The sequence below is a fragment of the Lucilia cuprina genome, chromosome 5, assembly GCF_022045245.1.
Source record: "Lucilia cuprina isolate Lc7/37 chromosome 5, ASM2204524v1, whole genome shotgun sequence".
In the NCBI taxonomy this organism is placed as follows: Eukaryota; Metazoa; Arthropoda; class Insecta; order Diptera; family Calliphoridae; genus Lucilia; species Lucilia cuprina.
Genome location: NC_060953.1, coordinates 8,433,208 through 8,455,232, shown reverse-complemented (window position 1 = coordinate 8,455,232; position 22,025 = coordinate 8,433,208). Strand labels below are relative to the sequence as shown.

General features: G+C 28.0%; 1 long non-coding RNA gene and 2 other non-coding genes across 3 annotated transcripts; 1 reads left to right on the top strand and 2 right to left on the bottom strand.

The window, feature by feature from the left end:
• Nucleotides 1-6,471: 6,471 nt before the first annotated feature.
• LOC124420099 lies at nt 6,472-12,337 on the bottom strand. The gene is made up of 2 exons (XR_006941032.1): nt 11,938-12,337; nt 6,472-6,853 (listed from the first exon to the last, which is right to left on the bottom strand). It is a non-coding gene; the product is annotated as an uncharacterized LOC124420099 (long non-coding RNA).
• A 3,712-nt stretch (nt 12,338-16,049) lies between these two features.
• Nucleotides 16,050-16,246, top strand: LOC111687198. The gene has a single exon (XR_002762807.2). It is a non-coding gene; the product is annotated as a U2 spliceosomal RNA (small nuclear RNA).
• A 3,369-nt stretch (nt 16,247-19,615) lies between these two features.
• On the bottom strand, nt 19,616-19,812 carry LOC111687199. Its single transcript, XR_002762808.2, has one exon. It is a non-coding gene; the product is annotated as a U2 spliceosomal RNA (small nuclear RNA).
• Between the last annotated feature and the right edge of the window lie 2,213 nt (nt 19,813-22,025).

Below are 22,025 nucleotides of genomic sequence, written 5' to 3'. Positions count from 1 at the left end.
TGTTAGTTAAAATGTTCCTTTTAAATAAAAATCAAATATCGTCCATTGATTGCTCGTTTTAATTTGATGTTTCTGCTGCTTTTTTTGATTTCTTCTTTTTTGTTTTTTTGCCTTAACGACGACAACGAGGACGACAAGGACATCAAGTTGTGTTTTGTTGAATTTTCAAATTTATTTCTAGGCTGCTAGTTTAATTTTATGCCTCTCGTTTGTTGTATAGAGGGTTTTATTTAGTAATTTGTTAAGTATTTTTATTCTATAGCAATGTAACAATATTTGAATAAAGTTTTGTTAAAATTTGTTTAGAACTATAGTTGTAAATGAAGTAATAACAATGTTTAAAGATTTAGTTATTTATTACAATTCACTTTAAAATTGTGAACAATTTTAAAATTGGGTTTTATGGGGATTGTATTTGGTTATAAAGAATCTTTGTTTAAAATAAAATTCCTGAAAAAATTATTCAAAATTTTCTTAATATTCATTATAATATCGCTAAATATTATAACTAATAATGCAAAAATTTCGACAACGAATTTTGGTAATATTGACAACAGATGTTGTCAAATTTTGTACCAGGCGTGTGTAATTTGAAAATGTCTACTTTCCCTTTGTATAAGTCCCACATCAGGTTGACATAAGAACAATTAGATAACAAGGAAATTCGACACAAAAGTTTTACATTAACAGATTTTATGGGGATCGGTCCATAATTAACCTTACGTCTTTTCCAGCGAATGGCGTTAACGCTCATTATTCTCTGAAAATGTAAGCGACGAAATGGGACATGAAAAAGTTCTGGGTGAAACAAAAAAGTTGTACAAATTAAGTTACTTAGTCAGATAGATGGATAGATAGATAGATAGATAGATAGATAGATAGATAGATAGATAGATAGATAGATAGATAGATAGATAGATAGATAGATAGATAGATAGATAGATAGATAGATAGATAGATAGATAGATAGATAGATAGATAGATAGATAGATAGATAGATAGATAGATAGATAGATAGATAGATAGATAGATAGATAGATAGATAGATAGATAGATAGATAGATAGAGATAGAATAGATAGATAGATAGAATAGATAGATAGATAGATAGATAGATAGATAGATAGATAGATAATAGATAATAATAGATAGATAGATAGATAGATAGAATAGATAGATAGATAGATAGATAGATAGATAGATAGATAGATAGATAGATAGATAGATAGATAGATAGATAGATAGATAGATAGATAGATAGATAGATAGATAGATAGATAGATAGATAGATAATAGATAGATAGATAGATAATAGATAGATAGATAGATAGATATAATAATAGATAGATAGATAGATAGATAGATAGATAGATAGATAGAATAGATAGATAGATAGATAGATAGATAGATAGATAGATAGATAGATAGATAGATAGATAGATAGATAGATAGATAGATAGATAGATAGATAGATAGATAGATAGATAGATAGATAGATAGATAGATAGATAGATAGATAGATAGATAGATAGATAGATAGATAGATAGATAGATAGATAGATAGATAGATAGATAGATAGATAGATAGATAGATAGATAGATAGATAGATAGATAGATAGTTAGATAGTTAGATAGTTAGATAGTTAGATAGTTAGATAGTTAGATAGTTAGTTAGTTAGTTAGTTAGTTAGTTAGTTAGTTAGTTAGTTAGTTAGTTAGTTAGTCAGTTAGTTAGTTAGTTAGTTAGTTAGTTAGTTAGTTAGTTAGTTAGTTAGTTAGTTAGTTAGTTAGTTAGTTAGTTAGTTAGTTAGTTAGTTAGTTAGCTAGTAAGTTAGTTAGTTAGTTAGTTAGTTAGTTAGTTAGTTAGTTAGTTAGTTAGCTAGCTAATTAGTTAGTTAGTAAGTTAGTTAGTTAGTTAGTTAGTTAGTTAGTTAGTTAGTTAGTTAGTTAGTTAGTTAGTTAGTTAGTTAGTTAGTTAGTTAGTTAATTAGTTAGTTAGTTAGTTAGTTAGTTAGTTAGTTAGTTAGTTAGTTAGTAAGTTAGTTAATTAGTTAGTTAGTTAGTTAGTTAGTTAGTTAGTTAGTTAGTTAGTTAGTTAGTTAGTTAGTTAGTTAGTTAGTTAGTTAGTTAGTTAGTTAGTTATTTAGTTCGTAAGTTATTGACAACTTTGTGTTTTTTTTTTTAATTTTCTTGAAACACTCCCTTAAATCTGATCCATCGCTTGCTTCTAATTCTCCAAAATAACAAAAAACTATTGCCTACTTTCTGGCTTGTTAAACCATATAACCAATTAATTTGTATTACTCTCCAGCATTGTAAAATTAAAAATTTAAAAAAAAAATATTTACAAAACTGCAACAATTGTTATCCTATTATTTTGCTACCATATATCCGTCCGTCCTTCTTTCTATCAATTTCAAACTTCAATGCTTTAGAAAATGCAATTATTGCAATTTTTATTATTATCATTATTAGATTTCAATGTTCGGGCAAAAGTGTTTCAAGTAAATACTTGAACATGTACATGTAAAGCATATACTACATACATAGAACAACTACATATACAACAATAACAAGAAAAATTTAAATAAACAACAACTACATACAAGATGCAAGCAACAACATATTGCAACATTTTTATGCATCATTACATGAAAAGGAAATCAATTAAAATTTTTACATGATTTTTACATGTTACTATGAACTGTAAAGAGATGCATTTAGGAGAGCAGAATCAGATTTTTAAAGTATTATAGTGCTAGAAGTAATAGATTAAAAGTAAATTATTAAATTTTTTTTATATTAACTCCTCTTCTATAGAAAAGTTGTTCATATTTTAATTTAATTTTCTATGGAAAAATTTTTCATATTTTGGTAATTTTTTTTAGGGTTCTATAGTTGAAACGACTTTTCGACTTTTTGCATTTAGTTAAAAGTCGACTTTTCGACTTTTTTCATTCGATGAATAGTTGATTTTTCGGCTTTTCGACTTTTCCATTTAATTAAAAGTCAACGTTTAGACTTTTAGTATTTTATAAATAGTTTACTCTTCGACGTTTTTCAAATTTTTAACTTTTTGAACTTTTCCGATTTTTTCAGAATTTTCAACTTTGTTCGACTTTTCGACATTTTTTCTTAATTTTTGTCCTGTAGTCAATATTTGGCGAGCTGACTTTTTATGTTTTTTTATAAATATTCTATAAATAACTCTACTAACAACATTTCGACTTTTTCCGATTTTCGACTATTTTCTACTTTTTCCGACCTTTTCCGACCTTTTTCGACTTTTTTAGACTTTTTTCGTCCTTTTCGACTTTTATTTACAAAGTCGACTTTTCAACTCTTTTCATAGACACTGTCAAGTTATCGACTTTTTGAGAACAAAATTGTCGACAAGATTGTCGACTTTTTGACTTTTTTCGACAAAAAGTCGATTGTTCGATTATTCGAAAGTCGATTTGTATTTTTTTTATACCCTACACCGCTATAGTAAGGAGGGTATTATACGTTTGTGCTGATATTTGTAGCAGACAAAAATATTGGTCCAATATCCAACTTAAAGTATACCGATCGATTCAGAATCATTTTTTGAGTCGATTAAGACATGTCCGTCCGTCCGTTCGTCCGACTGTCCATGCCGCAATTTTCAAGATAATTTGATGAAATTTGTAGCAAGCATTTTTTTTGTTGGCAGGGATAAAGCCTATTGAAAATGATTAAAATTGGTCCATTATTTCACCTAGCCCCCATACAACCGTACCTCCCGATTTGAACATTTTATGCCATAATTATGTCAAATATGCACAAATAAGTTTTATATAAGTATTAATGAAACTGCAGATTTTCATAATGATCGATCCTTATATGACCCCAGCCCCCATACAAACCCTTCTTCAAAAAATATCTTGACTTGTAACCATTTGTATTGCAATGAAACTCAACAAAACTAACAGTTTTGTTAGTTTCCTAAATTTAGCAAGTATCGGCCCATATTTGAACTATATAAAGCCTCATTTAGAAAATTTTGTTTTTTTAATAAATTGCTTAAATACTTTTGAATTAAGGTAAAATTGAAAATAAAAGTTTTTTTACGAAAAATAATAATTTTAACAGACAGACAGAAGGACAGACAGACGGACAGGCAGACAGACAGACAGACAGACAGACATACAGACAGACAGACAGACAGACAGACAGACGGACAGACGGACAGGCAGACAGACGGACAGACAGACGGACATGGCTTAATCAACTCCACTATCTATAAGGATACAGAATATATATACTTTATAGGATCGGAAAATTATATTATAGAAATTACAAACGGAATGAAAAACTTATATATACCCTTTTCACGAAGGTGTAGAGTATAAAAATATACTTGTGGTGTAGGGTATTATTATTGGTCGGCCATGCCCGACTATACTTTCCTACTTCTTTTTTTGTATAGTTTTCTATAGAAAACTTATTGATATTTTCTCTAGAAAATTTGTTCTCTTAAGAAGAAATTGTTTTTATTGTGAAAAATTTACATTCATGTTCTTTTGTTTTCAATAGTTTGCAAAATCATTACTAAACCCATTACAAGTAAGTAGTTTGAGAACTGTTTGCATAACGTTTAAGAAAATAAAGAAAAATTTGATTTAGCGTAAGTTTTTGAAAAATTTTAAGAATTATTTGTATATTGTTTGTTTCTGCAGAATCAGGGGATTCAAAAGTTACAGTTAAGGAGTTGTCTTAAACTTTTTGAGCTTTTTTTTTTTATTAGATTACCAATTACATATAATTTTATAAAATTGCTATTAATTGTATTGACTTACCCATTATGTTATGCTGTGTTTTTTTGATACGAAAAAAATTGTGGTTGATTTGTTGTTGATAATAATGATGATGTTGATGTTGATGAGCTTGTGCTGCTATATTTTCGTTATATTTCAATAAAATTCAATTAACAGTTTGATAATTGAAATTTATGTTTTTACATTGAAGCACCTAGTAGTTTTTTTTGTGATTTTTTTTGCAATTTGTTGTTGTTTTAGATTATATTATTTTATGTATAAATATATGTTTTGTTATTTTTCTTGAATTTTATTTATTTTAATGATTTTTTTTTAAATATTTATTTTAGATTTTATACATTTACATGAAAAACACAAATACACACACATACCTACATATATAAACACTTAACATAAAAATACTCTAACACTAATACTTATATTGTATGTTTTTTTCAGAGTAATAATTGTAAATTTGTATTTTTATTTTTTTTTCGTTATTTTTTTCTGTTTAGGAAAATTTTTCTATAGAAAAATTTAATTAAGTACACACATATACACTAACAAATTAAGCAAAAAGTTTGTGTTTTTTTGATGAGGAAAATTTTTAAATAATTTTAATTGGTTTAAATTTGCAATTTGTGGTGTGTGTGTGTGTTTTTTTTTTTTGTCAAAAGTTTTTGTTGAAATTTGTGAATTTTAAATTTGACCAAAAATATTGATATGGTTTGTTTGGTTTTTATTTGTAAAAAAAATATTTTTTATTTTTAAATTTATAAATATTATTGTTGTTATTTTAAGCCTGATTTAAGTTACCTTGTTAGTTACGTTAAGTCTACGTAACGATTTTGTGTTTTTTTAGGTTTTTTACAAATATATAATTTTACTTTAGTTTTTAGTCACAACCGTTACTACATTAAGCGAGCGTTAATTTTGGGATTTTTTTTATTTTTTATTTTTTTTAAATTTTAAACAAAATTTTAAAATTTTTCTTAAATTTTAGTTTTTTTTAATTATTTTTGAAAATTATTTTTTTAAATTATTTTTTAAATTATTTCTATAATTTTCTTATTAAATTTAAAATTTTCTGCTGATATGCGTTTTCTTTTTCTTTTTCTTAAAGTTTTTGTGTTTTTTATTTTGATTCTAGCAAAAATTGCTGCCTACTTTTAGGCTTGCAACTTATACAAGTTTTTAAATAACTTTCTTAAAATATCCTCTAATGAAAAAATTTCGTTAAAATCATTAGAACATAAAGTTTGTGTTTTTTTTTTGTTTTTATAAAATTTCTTTTAAATTTAGTGTTTTAGCTCTAAAAGAACAACTTTTTCTTAAAGTTAACAAAAAATTTCCGCTTTTGTCTAAAGTTTGTTAAACATTTCTTAACTTATACATCTTTTTCCTTAACAAACAGTGTTCGCTTAGCTTATCTACACTTTTCTTGCTTTTAAATCTTAAGTTTTTTAAAGCTAAATTCTGTTTTTCAAAGCCTAACTTTAGGCGTTTTAAAAATTGCAATTTTTTTTCAAAGTTTTAAACAGAATTATGTTTTAATTCTTAGTAATTAAATAAAAAACTGTTTGAAATAGAAATTTCTTAAAATTTCCTTAATTTTAAAGTGTACTTTTAGGCGTTTAAATAACTTTTACTTTTAAACTCTACTTTCGGTCGTTTTTCAAAACTTTTTCTTTTATTGTCTGCTCCAGTTTAAATTAATTTTTTACTTTTTTTTAAATCTTCTTGTTCTATTTCGTTTTTTTTTTAATTTATTTTCAACAATAGGCGTTTTAGCTAGACAAATTAAGCTTCCATTATAACCTATTTCACTTGATTGATTTGCACCTAAAATGTTCAACACATTATGTCGCCTCAAAATATGTGTTTAACCAAAAAAAAGGCGTATTGATTTAATTAACCTTGCTGTAGATAACACATTTAGTTAATAATTTGATTTAAACTAAAGCATACCTGTAGGCGTTAACTTATAATTTTTTTTTTGTTTTTATTAATTTTAACAGTTTATTTTACTTTTGGCTTAATGGTTGTTGTTTTTAATGTTTTTTATGATTAATTAGCTGTAAATATAGAAAATATCAGAAATTTTTTAAAAAGCCTTAAAATATGCTTTACTTTTAACTAAATTTTAAAAGATTGAAGTTATTTTATTGTAGAAAGTGTTGCTCTAAGAAGGTTTCTCTCTGGGAGGGAGAAACCTTCTTAGAAACTATATATCCCTAAACTCCTATTAAGGAAGTTTTCTATTTATAAAGTAATCGCTTTTATGACTGACAGATTTATCACCAAAGTATTGGTCGTACTTTCTGAGTCCAATAATCTATGGGAGGGAGGAGCATTCTTAGAAACTATTGATCCCCAAAACTTCTATAAAGGGAATTCTATTTTTAAAGGAATCGTTTTCAAGACTGACAGATTGATCATCACAGTATTGGTCATATAACTTCTGAGTCCAATAATCTATGTGATTGAGAAACTTTTTAGAAACTATTGGTCCTTAAACTCCTTTTAAGGAAGTTTTCTATTTATAAAGAAATCGTTTTTGTGACTGACAGATTCATCATACTTTCTGAGTCTTAGAAACTATTGATCCCCAAAACTCCTATTAAGGGAGTTCAATTTTTAAAGGAATCGCTTTCATGACAGACAGCTTCATTACCACAGTATTGGTTATACTTTCTGAGTCCAATTATCTATGTGAGGGAGGAACCTTTTTAGAAACTATTGATGCTTAAACTCCTTTTAAGGAAGTTTTCTATTTATTAAGAAATCGTTTTTGTGACTGACAGATTCATCAGTATTGGTCATACTTTCTGAGTCCAATAATCTATGGGAGGGAGGAATCTTTTTAGAAACTATTGGTCTTTAAACTCCTATTAAGGAAGTTTTCTATTTATAAAGGAATCGCATTTACGACGGACTACAGTATGGATCAAACTATCTAAGTCCAATAATCTATGGCAGGGAGGAACTATATCAGAAACTATTGATCCTCAAAAACTTCTAATGAAGGAGTTGGCTATTTAAAAAAGAAATCGTGTATACATCTGACAGATTCATCATCACAGAATTGGTCATACTTTCTAAGTCCAATAATCCATGTTTGTTCTTTCTTTTATTTGTCTGTCATGTGGATGCCCTGGCAAACCTTGTGGGCACTCTACAGCTAGAGCTCATGCAACCGTATCCCCCAAATTAAAAAAAAAAAAAAACTCTTGTAATAAATTGTTGAGAAATCGTACCATCCTTATAGCTAGATCTCATACAACAGTATCCCCGAATTAAAAAACTCTCGGAGGAAATTTTGTAATAAATTCAAATTTAGAAACTTTTTAATACACAATTTTTTCAATTGAAAAACTTTTCTTTTGTATCCAAACATACCCAATGAACGGAGTTTATAGCGTTCTACCTTTGTTCGATCTTTTTACTTAGAATCCAATTGCTTAAGATTATGACCTTCGAAACTGGTTCCACGAAAGCGTTATGTTGTCTGGAGTCAGGTTTTTAAATAAATAATTCATTATTCGCATTTCTCACTCCTCCAATTAGTTCTAGAGAAACTTATGAGATTATATTCAACCTTTTCAGAATTATTCGGGAACTAGTTCGCTTTTTCTAGCGATTTTTTCAGAGCTAATTTAAGAAACAATTATTCATGAATGGGTTCGTTAATTCTCATTCTATAAATTCGTAGTTATTTTACATAATTTAACGATTCTCACTCGCCATACATTCACTGTTCAATTCCTTCTATAAATATAAATACTTAAAAGGATTTTTTTCTATTTCGTGGAAAAGAAATTCATAGAAATTATTTACTTTTTTAAACTTCTGCCAAAAAGTTGTTTTGTATAACTAGATATAGTTCTTGGAAAAATCCTTAAGAAGTTTTATTGCAATCTCAGCAATGTTCTACAGAACGAGTTCCTAAAGAAATAGCCATCGAAATATTTCCATATTTGCTAATCAAGATTCAAATGTCGATCGTTCTGCACCCATTCGAAAGCTAATTCGTTTAGAATAAAACTCAAAAATTATTTTATTGGGCTCTCAGCAGTGTCCAACAGTAAGTGTTCAATTGCGATAGAACTTTTTCCAAATTTGCTTTTCAAGAATCTGTAATGGATGGCATTGTACCCATTCGAGAACTAATTCGTTAAGAACAAAACTCTAAAAACTCTGTTCTTGTAATCTCAGTCACATTCTATAGAACGAATTTTCGTAGAAATATCGATGGAATTATTTCCAAATTTACTAATCAAGAATCTGAACTAGATCGTTTTGCACCCATTCGAGAACTAATTCGTTAAGAACAAAACTCTAAAAATTCTCTTATTGTAATCTTAGAACGATTTCGATTCGAAAAAATATCGATTGAAATATTTTCTAAATTGCTTAAGAAGAATCAGAACTGAATCGTTTTGCATCCATTCGAGAACTATTTCAAACTCTAAAAACTCTCTTCTTGTGATCTAAGTCATATTCTATAGAACGAATTCTTGAAGGAATATTGATGAAAATATTTGCAAATTAAAACTGGATAGTTTTGCACCCATTCAAGAACTTATTCATTAAGAACAAACTCAAAAAAATGCTTTCTTGCAATATGAAAAAACTTAATATAAAAGTCTGCAGCATAACAGTGAAATGTATTGTTATGAATCGTTTAGAAGCCAATACAGTTATGTCAACTTTTATGGTTTTAAAACTCCACTGAAGTTTTGTTTCGCATGAAGTTCGAAATCAACTTTAAATGATAAAGAATTGAGAACATTTTTAAAGCTTAATAAATCACAAATTTTACAGAGCTTTAGTCATTTTTGAAAATTTTTAAAAACATATCTAAGAATGTTGCATACTTTTCGGAACTTTAATTATTTAGTTCTCGAAAACAAAAGAATTCTTTAAGTTTTAGGTTTCTTTTAAAATTATGCACAATGAACTAAAAAAACATTCAGTCAACCACAAATTTAAATGAATTATAGGCATTTTTTATTATTATGATAAAAACTATTGCATACTTTTAGGAACTTAAATTTTTAAAGGAATTCTATAAGTTTTAGGTTTTTTTTTTAAACAAAATTTCATCAATTTGCTGTTAAACTCAAAACTTGTATGTTTCACTTTAGTTTGAAGACAAGTAATAATTTTTAATATTAGAAAAGATTTTAAAGCATAACTTAAGGCTGCTAAAATCGTTTTAAAACTTTCTATAAAAAAAGAGATTTTTGAAGTTTTTTAAGAAGTTTTATGATTTATAGTTCTATACGTTTTAAATTGTTGCATTGAAAGTTAAAGTTTAAAAGAAAAATCGAATTTCTTGTAAAAAAAATTAAAAATACTTAAAGGAGTTTGAAAAAAAACTAAAGGTCAACTTTTGGGAAATTCTAAAAGAAATATTATTTAACTGAATTAAAAGAAATTGAGGAAAATAATGATTAAAGTTACAAAACAATTTGGGAAAAATGTTGCATATGATTTAGAATGTTGTTTTGAAACACAATTTAAAAAAATTAAGCATACTTTTAGGATTTTAAGTAATTTTTTCAAAAGGAATTCAAATACGTTTGAAAATTAGAAATAAAGAGTTTGTAAACAAAATAAACTGAAAATATAGTTTTTAATGCACAAAATATTTAAATTACATAAATATTAGAGAAAAACTTAAGCATACATTTAGGCTGCAAGTAAATTTAAGATCATTTTCTATAGAAACTTAAAAATAAAAAGATTTAAGTTAAAATATTAATCTCAAATCATGTTGCGTAAAATTTTGAATAATTGTTTTACACGTTATTATAAAAAAGTAAAGCATTCATTTAGGATTTGAGGAAATTTTTTTTTAAATTTTAATAATCTTTTTTTGGTCTATTTAAACTTCAAAAGTGATTGCTTTTTATAATAAAACTAAGGTATACTTTCAGATTTTAAAATTAATAATAAATAAAGCCTACTTTTAGGCTTCAAAGTAAACTTTAATTCAATTTGAATATAATTTTGGTAATGGAAAGATTTGAGTTCAAATATTAATCACAAATGATGTTGCATAAATTTTTGAATATTTTTTAAACATAATTATAAAAAATGCAAAGCATACTTTTAGGATTTGAAGAAATTTGTTTAAAAAGTTTAAATAATCTATTTGGGGTCTATATAAACCTTAGAAGTGATTGTCTTTTATATCAAAACTAAAGTATACTTTTCGACTATAAATTAAATAAAAGGTAAAGCCTACTTTTAAGCAGTGATATAAATTTTAATTCAATTTGAATATAATTTTAGAAATGAAAAGATTTAAGTTAAAATATGAATCACAAATCATGTTGCATAAGTGTTTAAATTGTTGTTTTTAAACATAATTACAAAAAAGTAAAGCATAGTTTTAGGATTTGAAGAAATTTATTAAAAGAAATTTGACTAATCTTTTTGTGGTCTATATAAATTTCAAAAGTAATTGCTGTTTATAATAAAATTAAACCACATTTTTTGACTTTAAAGTTAATAATAAATAAAGACTACTTTTAGGCTGCGATTTACAGTTTAATTCAATTTAAAAAGCAATTTAGAAATATAAAGATTTAAGTTCAAATATTAATCTCAAATCATGTTGCATAAGTTTTTGAATAATTATGTTAAACATAATTGTAAAAAAGTAAAGCATATTTTTAGGATTTGAAGAAAATTTAAAAAAAAATTAAAAATAATTCTTTTTGAGGTGAAAATTAATTTGAAAAATGATTGCCTTATAAAAAAACTAAAGCATACTTTTTTGGGATTTGAAGAACATTTTTAAAAACATTTAAAATAATACTTTTGTGGTCCAAATAATTTTCAAATATTATGCCTTATACAATAAAACTAAAGCATACTTTTAAGCTTCAAAGTTTATATTAAAAATAAATATAAAAATAATTTCTTAACAAATTTCAAAAAATTTTAAAGCATAACTTTAGGGAAACAAAATTTTTAAATTTCTTAATATAAATTAAAAAAAAATTATTAAAATTAAAAAAAAAATATTCAAAATTACAAATTTGTTAAATTTATTAAAACAACTTTAAACAACATCATTAACACATCCTTAAGCCTAAACATAGGCAATACATTTTTTTTTTTTTTTGGAACATAACACTCTACTAACCGTTACAGGCTTGAGATAGGTCAGTTTAGGTTTTCTTTTACAAATTCCTTAACAAAATCGTTTGAATTGCTTTGAGAATTTGAATTTTTCTTTTATTGATATGATTTAGCACAATTTGAATTTAAACTTATTTTGAAAATTTTGGAAATTAAAATTATGTTTTAGGAAAAAAATGGTTTTAAATATTTCTTTTTTTGATTTAGTTTTTTTTGTTAATTTTTAAAAATTTTTCTTTCCTCTTTTTTTTAATTCTTTTTAAGTATGAGAAAATAAACAACACACACTTTAAACAAAAAACACGTTTATTACGTTCTATGCATTGGCATCCTTTCGTAACCGTAATTCGCGTTAAACTGATCCTTACAATTCGTTAAAAAGCGCATTGGCCCTTTTTTTGCAAAACAACAACAACAACAACAGCAACAACTATTATAACGACAGCAACAATTTTGTTGTCTTTTGCAAACCAAAGAAAAAAAAACTAAAAACACAGTAAAATAAACAGTATTAAAACGAAATGCATCCCAGGCTAAAAAAGGAGGAAGAAGACACAGACGAACCAAAACAGAAACAAAAAAAAAAAAAGAACAAAATAGACAAGCAGCCAACACACGAGTCGATATTTTGTATGACTTTGCAGTGTGGCAAAGAAACGAAATTTTGTGTTGAATATAGAGACGAAGACCACGTTAACACGACGTACAGAAAGACGAGTTCTACAAAAAGGACTATACAACGAACAACGGTGTGTCTGTGTCGCTAGCAAGGTTTGCAGGACTAAAATGCAAAAAAAAAAGATTCACTTACACAATCTAGTCGTTTTTAAACAAAAACCGAATAGTTTTGTAATGGTTTGTAAGGCAGACACAAAGGATACAATATTAAATTTTGTACAAAAACAAACGAAGTTATAGAGGAAAAGAAATTACTATTTTAGAATCCTTTTTCGTTTTCATATGACCAACTGAAAGCTATCATTGTTGTTGCTGTTGCAATTAGTTGCAAAAGGATTTTATAACGATGAAAAATAGTTGCTCGTTATTACCGGCAACATGTATGCAAGAAAACACGAAGTTTTTTAATTTTCTTTGCCTACTTTTAGGCTTGCTGCTGGAGTAAATCTTAATGAATTTTATTTTATAATATAATGTTTTTTATTTTATTTAAATATAAATTATAAACAAATTTATTTTATTCAATTAATTTTAATAATTTCTTTTTTTCTTCTTCTGAATGTTAAGTCTTGTTTTTCTAACACCTTAAGATATGCTTTACTTAATGACAACTAAATTAAAAATAAAACACACAACACAAATTTATACAAACAACATGTTGCCAGCAATTTGCCGCAAAATCTAATTAACAAAAACTTCCCCACTGAACACAAACTATTTTTTAAAAAAAATCCTTAAAATTCCAAAAAATTATAAATTTTTTAAAATTTATTTTTTAAAAAAACATTTTCAAAATTTTTTCCCAAACTGAAAAAAAAAAAATTACAAAAATCCTTAAAAAACAAGCGCTCATCCTTACTACCTTCGAAAAAAAAGCTTTTCTTTCAACCACCAAAGCTTTTGCCTTAAAATTACGGCGAATTTGCCAACACTACTCTTACTACCTCGCTCTTTTACTAAGAGCTTGCCTTTTTTAAGAGTAAAAGTCTCCAACAAAAGCTTTTTAACATGTTGTTGTTGCTGTTGTTGAACTATACTTGTTGTTTTTATTTGAAGCACACCTCCCCTTTTTTTGGTACAATATCCTGTTTGTTACCTAAGTATGGGAGTAGCATATGATAAATCTGTGGTTTGGGTGGCGGCTAACAGTCAGTAATTCATTATCTACTTGCAATGACCATGATAATCATGGGAAAAAAATTAACAAAAAAAAAATACTAAAATTAAAAAAAAAATTGTATTATTGTCTTAAACTTTTAATTTCTTTTACTAAATATTTCAGTTTTAGTTTAAAAATGGACTTTAAACACTTTAATGGAACATTTTACAACCTTGCTCTCAGATGCAAGTTAATCTGCAGCGTGGAGTATAATCTTTAAGTTAGACTAAAGTCAGGAATATAATGTAGTCAGTAGGCTGCATTATAACCTGATTTGAAGTCTGTAGACGAAAGAAAATAAATCTATTTGTAAAATAGAGTCTAGACCATGGTCAATCCTAAAGTCTAAGAAATAGTCAGATCATTGTCTAATGTAAAATCTAATATAAAGTTTGCACGATAATGTTGTCTATAGGCTCTACTCAAGAATAAAGTCAGATCTTATTTGGACACGCAGTCTAACTACGTTATAATATCTGTTTCACCTACCTACTACCTTAGTTAGTTACAGTCGCGACTATAATCTGGGATATAGTGTAGTCAATATAGAAATAAAACGAAAATTGAAAGAAAGAAAAAAAATGAATTAGACTTTGTACAAGACTACAATCTAGTCAATAGACTAGATACTAGACTATAGATCAGAGTATAGACCAGAATATAGAATAGACTACCTACTCGATTATAGTCCAGACTATATACTACAGTATCTAGTATACTAGACTAGAAACTAGACTATAGACTATTTTATTGTCTGGACTATAAACTAGGCTATAGATTAGACTATACTCTCGACTATAGACTAGTCTATTGACTCGACTGTAAACTAGGCTATAGCATAGACTATAGACTCGACTATAAACTAGACTATAGACTAGAATATAGACTATACTATAGTCTAGAATATAGACTAGACTAAAGAGTAGAATATAAACTAGACTAGAGACTATACTAGAGTCTAGACTATAGACTAGACTATATACTAGACTCTAGAGTAGAATATAGAGTAGACTATAGACTAAAATATAGACTAGACTAAAGAGTAGAATATAAACTAGACTAGAGACTATACTAGAGTATAGACTATAGACTAGACAATAGACTACTCTACAGATTGGGCTATGGACTAGTCTATTTACTAGACTGTAGGCTAGTCTATATACTAGACTATAGACTAGACTATAGACTGAACTATAGACTTGATTTTAGACTAGACTGTAGACTAGACTATAGACTAGACTATAGACTTGACTATAGAGTAGACTATAGAGTAGACTATAGACTATTGACTAGACTATAGACTAGACTATAGACTAGACTAAAGACTAGACTTTAGACTACACTATAGAATAGGCTATAGACTATAATATAGACTAGACTATAGACTAGACTATAAACTAGACTATAGACTATACTATAGAATAGACTATAAACTAGACTATACTATAGACTAGACTATAGACTAGACTATAGACTAGACTATAGACTAGACTATAGACTAGACTATAGACTAGACTATAGACTAGACTATAGACTAGACTAGACTATAGACTAGTCTATAGACTAGACTATAGACTAGACTATAGACTAGACTATAGACTAGACTATAGACTAGACTATAAGCTATACTATAGACTAGACTATAGACTATACTATAGACTAGACTATAGACTAGACTACAGACTATAGTTTTTTAGTTAGTTAGTTAGTTAGTTAGTTAGTTAGTTAGTTAGTTAGTTAGTTAGTTAGTTAGTTAGTTAGTTAGTTAGTTATTTAGTTAGTTAGTTAGTTAGTTAGTTAGTTAGTTAGTTAGTTAGTTAGTTAGTTAGTTAGTTAGTTAGTTAGTTAGTTAGTCAGATAGTTAGATAGTTAATTAGTTAATTAGTTAGTTAGTTAGTTAGTTAGTTAGTTAGTTAGTTAGTTAGTTAGTGATTTAGTTAGTTAGTGATTTAGTTAGTTATGTATGTATTTCTCAGGCTATTATCGGGCTTCTAGTCCGTTCCTTCTGCCAAGTATTTACTAAGTATATTCATATTGTTGTTTTACTTGTTGTTGCTACATTATCATTAGATCTTGCACACACTTTCTTCTTGTGTATTTCCTATTCAGTTTTCTTCAGGTAGACAAATTCAATATATATTACCTAGCTATTGGGAAAAAACACCCTTATTCTTCTTCGTAATCTTTCACGCGTTTTCTTAATGTTTATATTACTCATAATTCCCACTTAGTTTATGTTCAAATTTATACATATAATATAGTTTTGCACTGATAAAGTTATCGCTTCTCGGCCTTATGGCTAAGATCAAAGTGTAGTATCTGTTCTTATCAGCTTAACATCTGATAGATCCTCCATCGGAGGACAACAAATGTTAAACTGATTTTTGTAAATAGACGGAATGTTTAGGGGCTTGCTCCACTTCTGTCACGGGTTGGCCCGGTATTGCAGTACCTCCGGGATTTCGGCCCAATTAGAAAAATCAATTTCATTTAAAATTAAACAACATTAGAATGATTTTTTGAGCAAAATATTCTCTAGGCGAAAGTTTTCATTAGAAAAATTTTCGTTCAATCTCAAGTCAAAAGTTTTTATTAGAATATTTTTCGTCTATAGTCTTCTGATGGATGTTTTGTATTAAAAATTTTCTGTCTGGGGACTAGGAAAGTATTCTAGTCACTGTAGTCGCAAGTTTTCTTTAGAACTTTTTCTGTATTGAGTCTCTAAACAAAAGTTGTCCATAGAAAATAGTTTATTTTGAGAAAATTTTCCACCTAGAATCTCTAGAAGAGTTTGTTCTTTAGAAAAAATTTTCCTTTTTTATTTAAGAATAATTGACATTTTCTTCATAACGCCCCTGTTATTGCCCTAATGAAACAAATTCATGGTGCATCAATGTCAACAATTATATGTATAAATATGTAAACAAATACATAGATTAAACACACACATACCGACCACTATACAGTATTCGCTTTACAACCGGCTTTTTACTCTTTTACTCCCATTTTCAAAACCCCCTCATGGAGAACAACAACAAAAACCGAATTTCTCCAAAACAAATCAAAAAACTCTGTAGACACCACCAACACAAAACCACCACAATTGTTAGCCAAAACAGGGAACACAAACAAATTCCCTACAAATCCTTAGGGAGCTTCAGAAAAGGACACGTTTTGTAATGCGCTTTGAGAAGACTATAAAATTCTCCCATAAATATTTAATGGAAAAGCACATGCGCATAAAAAGCTCCCCTAACGAAAGTAACCAATCAAGAAAGTGCAGAAATTTTTAAATTACTCTCTTGGACAGCCAATAAAAGTGTTGCATATTTCCAGGCTCCTGAAATAAGGGAAATTTATGTTGTAGGGAGAAGTGCATTGAAATGCAATGAAAAGCATAATTTTAGGCAAATTGAGCAGTAAACCAAGATTTATGACTCAATTGCTATAGGTAGTGTCCATAGGAAGAGTGTCTGTGTGTGTGAGTGGTAATAAATTGAGTAGCTGCAGTTAACGAGTACATTCCATTAGATGTTTTCCATTACAACACCCTTTCTGCCAGCTATTGCATGTCTGAAAGAGTTATTGCATGTCATGGCGTGCCGGGTAAATGTTGCAGGGTGTTAGGTGTTTATGCAGTTTTGTATTATTTCTGTTTTGGTATTTTTGTTTGTTTTCTTTTGTTTTTATCTTTAGGTTTTAAGTTTTTTTGTGTGTGTTCTGTTTTATATGGAAACAAGTGCGCATAGTATTTACTTTAATGTAGACGCCCTAGTGTATGTTACACTTTATATTGCATATATTTGCTCTTACTTACATTCGCACAATAGTATTTTGTTGTATTAAGTTTACTCATATGAATGCATTCACACTTACCCTTCTGCTAAAACACACACAAACATGGATTCCTGGTTATATGTATTTGCTCTTCATTTTCCAAATGTAGGCAAGAAAATAAGGTGACAAATTTGTTTTATTTAAACTCGTTTATATGTATATAATATTTTTTTCTATTTTTATTTTATTTCAATGCCTATCGTATATGCATTGCAATGACTTTAGTTGTAGTGCCTTAAAGTAGACTACAAAAATAAGTTGAATTCATGTTGTGCCTTTAGTGTATGTTAGGCATTTTGTTTGTTTGTTTTAACTGTGGTTCGTTGACTTTTTTGCTATTAGATTTGCTGTGTGTTGTGACAAGAGGATATGTTTGCAATTGGAAAAAAAAACGCAGGCTTTAAATTTGCCATGTTTAGAGATTTAGGACATGACTAATGTCAAAAATATTTCAGAAAAACTCATTTTAAACTAAAGGGGTTCTAGGCAAACAATTTTAAAGAAACCTCTGTCTACAAACTATGGATTTTCTGGAGAAATCATTAATTAGGTAATCTAGAACAAAACTTTCTTAACTTCCGGTCTCCAAGACTTATCCAAAGAATCCAGTTTTTTTCACAATGAAATCACGGTGTAGTTTCCAGATGGAATTTTTTTTTTAAGAATCGTACAAACTTAGTTCTAGTTCAGTTCCAGATTGGTTCAGTTTGAGTTCATTTCTATATCCGCACCAGCTCAGTTCTAGTTCAGTTGTTCTTTAGTTCTTGTTCAGTTCTAGTTCAGTTCTAGTTCAGTTCTAGTTCAGTTCTAGTTCAGTTCTAGTTCAGTTCTAGTTCAGTTCTAGTTCAGTTCTAGTTCAGTTCTAGTTCAGTTCTAGTTCAGTTCTAGTTTAGTTCTAGTTCAGTTCTAGTTCAGTTCTAGTTCAGTTCTAGTTCAGTTCTAGTTCAGTATTAATTCAGTTCTAGTTCAGTTCTAGTTCATTTCTAGTTCAGTTCTAGTTCAGTTCTAGTTCAGTTCTAGTTCAGTTCTAGTTCAGTTCTAGTTCAGTTCTAGTTCAGTTCTAGTTCAGTTCTAGTTCAGTTCTAGTTCAGTTCTAGTTCAGTTCTAGTTCAGTTCTAGTTCAGTTCTAGTTCAGTTCTAGTTCAGTTCTAGTTCAGTTCTAGTTCAGTTCTAATTCAGTTCTAGTTCAGTTCTATTTCAGTTCTATTTTAGCTCTAGTTCAGTTCTACTTCTGTTCTAGATCAATTCTAGTTCAGTTCTAGTTCAGTTATAGTTCAGTAATAGTTAAGTTCCAGTTTAGTTCAGTTCATTTTTCGTTTTAGTTCAGTTCTAGTTTAGTTCTAATTCAGGTCTGATTCAGTTGTATTTCAGTTCTAGTTCAATTCTGTTTAGGTTCTAGATTAGTTTATTTCTTGATCAGTTATATATGTATACCTCTGATTTAATTAAACTCTAGTTTAGTTGTAGTTTCTATGTCAGTTCATTTCTTTTTATAGTTCAGTATTGTTAAAGAAAACATTAGTCTAGAGATTTCATATGAAAACTTTTTCAGAAACTCGTTGTCTTCTAAGGTGAAAAAAACTTTCCAAAGAAAACTGATCTAGAATTGAACTAATCTAATAACGAAACAGAACTGAATCGGTTCTATTGTAGTTCCACGTCAGGTCTTTTTAAAAATAACTAGTTAATATTATGTTTTGATTAGGAAAATATTTTAAAGCGATTTTAGAAAAGATATTCGTCCTATATAGAAAATTTTGTTAAATAATATAAATATGATTTTTTTTAAATAGTTCCGATATTTTTGGCAAATAAAAATTAATTTTTGTTACAAAACTTTTGGAGGAACATTTAGAAAATTTTGTTCGTAACACTATAGAATTTAATAAAAACTTCGATACGGAATAGTTTCTTTTGTAATTTTACACATTAAGACCCTTTTTGTTTATTAAATAGACAAACTTAAAACCGATTAGGTTTTATTTTTATCTATAAATGAAATTGATTTTTATATTGGGCCGAAATCCCGGCGGTACTGCAATACCGGGCCAACCCGTGACAGAAGTGGAGCAAGCCCCTAAACATTCCGTCTATTTCCAAAAATCAGTTTAACATTTGTTGTCCTCCGATGGAGGATCTATCAGATGTTAAGCTGATAAGAACAGATACTACACTTTGATCTTAGCCATAAGGCCGAGAAGCGATAACTTTACCAATGCAAAACTAAATTATATATCTACAATGGAATATAAACTAAATGAGAATTATTTAGTTATAGGGAAACAAATTTCGAAATCACAAAAAAATTAAATATATTTCTGTATGAAGCTAATAATATCTTTCTGATAATGTGTAAGCAAGCGATCAATATTCCATAGCATTGAACAACCCCGTATATTAGTCATGCACTAACAATATCACACTTAGTTGGGTAGTTTATTGTTGTTCTGTTCTACTCGATCATACATACAGTGATCGTGTATTATTTACACTAACAATGCTATTCATTAGCCTATACAACAACAATTTACGATTGTGGTAAGAAAAACGTGCTCTTTTATATTGTGTGTGCTTAAGAATGTGAGTATTTAGTGAAATTGTAGTATAATACCCAGGGATGGGTAGTTGATGGTACTATTTAATTTAATATTAATTTCATTGTAAATTTAAAAATATTTATTAACATTTTCTAATGAAAACTTTTTAAACAAAGTTTCTCTACAGATAATTGTAACAGAATTGCAACATTGGGAACAATGTTTGATCATTTGTTAAACTACATTGCATTATATTAGTTATGTGCTGCTTACAAACACTTTCTAAATAGAATTAACGATGTCCATCCTTGTAGTTGAACTACAAATTTCGATTTTCAAAGTTAATCTAAAAATTTTGTTCATGATCTCTTCTTTAATAAACGATGTTGATGAAAATGTTTCAAATTGGTCCGATATTTTCCTTAGAGCGAATGCAAACTTGTATTAGTTAGTTAGGTTTAAAATGAAATATTTTCAAAAATTATTAAATTATCATTGCAGAATCGATTTAGCCATATCCTTCTATTTGTCTTTTATATTTAAAATCAACATGTCCCACGGAAATGTTCCATTTTTTTCTTATACTTGTTTTGTTTTATTCCGCAAAACTATTTTTTTTTTGTTCAGAAATTTCATATAGCTTAAAACGAATATGCTCCGGGATGATGGATTTTAATGGCACCCTCTAGAACATCGCTAATATAAGAACATTTTTTACATATACATATATTCAATAGAAATAGCGAACCTCGATCGGTCCATAACTGAGCATAGTTCCCATATAAGGTCTACTTCAGATTATCAATGAAACAAACATAATCCATAAGAAAATAACCATATCGGGATAAAATTCAACACTAATATGTTGTGAGCAAAAATTATTGAGTGATTGTATATAAAACACTCTTTTCAAAATCACTAAATCTAAAATGACTCATAAAATATTAACGTTAGTTAGTTAGTTAGTTAGAAATGTTTGTTAGCCAGTTTCGACAAACAACAACATAACTAACTAAAGTTTAGTACATAGTCTAGTTTAGTCTATTCAATAGTTTATTCTACTGTCTAGCCTATAGTCTAGTATACAGTCTAGTATATAGTCTAGTATTAGTCTATTCTATAGTCAAGTCTAAATTCTAGTATACAGTCTATAGTCTTGTCTATAATCAAGTCTAAGGTCTATTGTCAATAGTTTACTCTACAGTCTAGTCTATAATCAAGTCTTAGTTCTAGTCTATTGTCTATAATCTTGTCTATAATCAAGTCTAAGGTTCAGTCTAATGTCCATAGTATAGTCTAGTCAACAGTCTAGGCTATCGTCTAGTCTGTAGTCTAGTCTATAGTCTAGTCTGTACTCTATGATCAAGTCTAAGGTCTAGTCTATTGCTATAGTCTAGACAACAGTCTAGTATATAATGAAGTCTAAGGTCTAATCTATTGTCTATAGTCTAGTTTTTAGTCAAATCTATAGTCCTGTCTATAGTCTATTCTATGGTCTAGTCTATAGGCTAGTCAAAGGTTCAGTCTATTATCTATAGTCTAGTCAACAGTCTAGTCTGTAGTCTATAGTCTAGTCTATAGTCTTGTCTATAGTCTAGTCTGTAGTCTAGTCTATTGTCTAGTCTATAGTCTAGTCTATAGTCTAGTCTATAGTCTAGTCTATAGTCTAGTCTATAATCTAGTCTATAGTCCAGTCTACAGTCTAGTCTATAATCAATTCTATGGTTCAGTCTATAGTCTAGTCAACAGTCTAGCCTCTAGTCTATAGTCTAATCTATAGTCTTTTCTATAGTCTAGTCTATAGTCTAGTCTATAGTCTAGTCTATAGTCTAGTCTATAGTCTAGTCTATAGTCTAGTCTATAGTCTAGTCTATAGTCTAG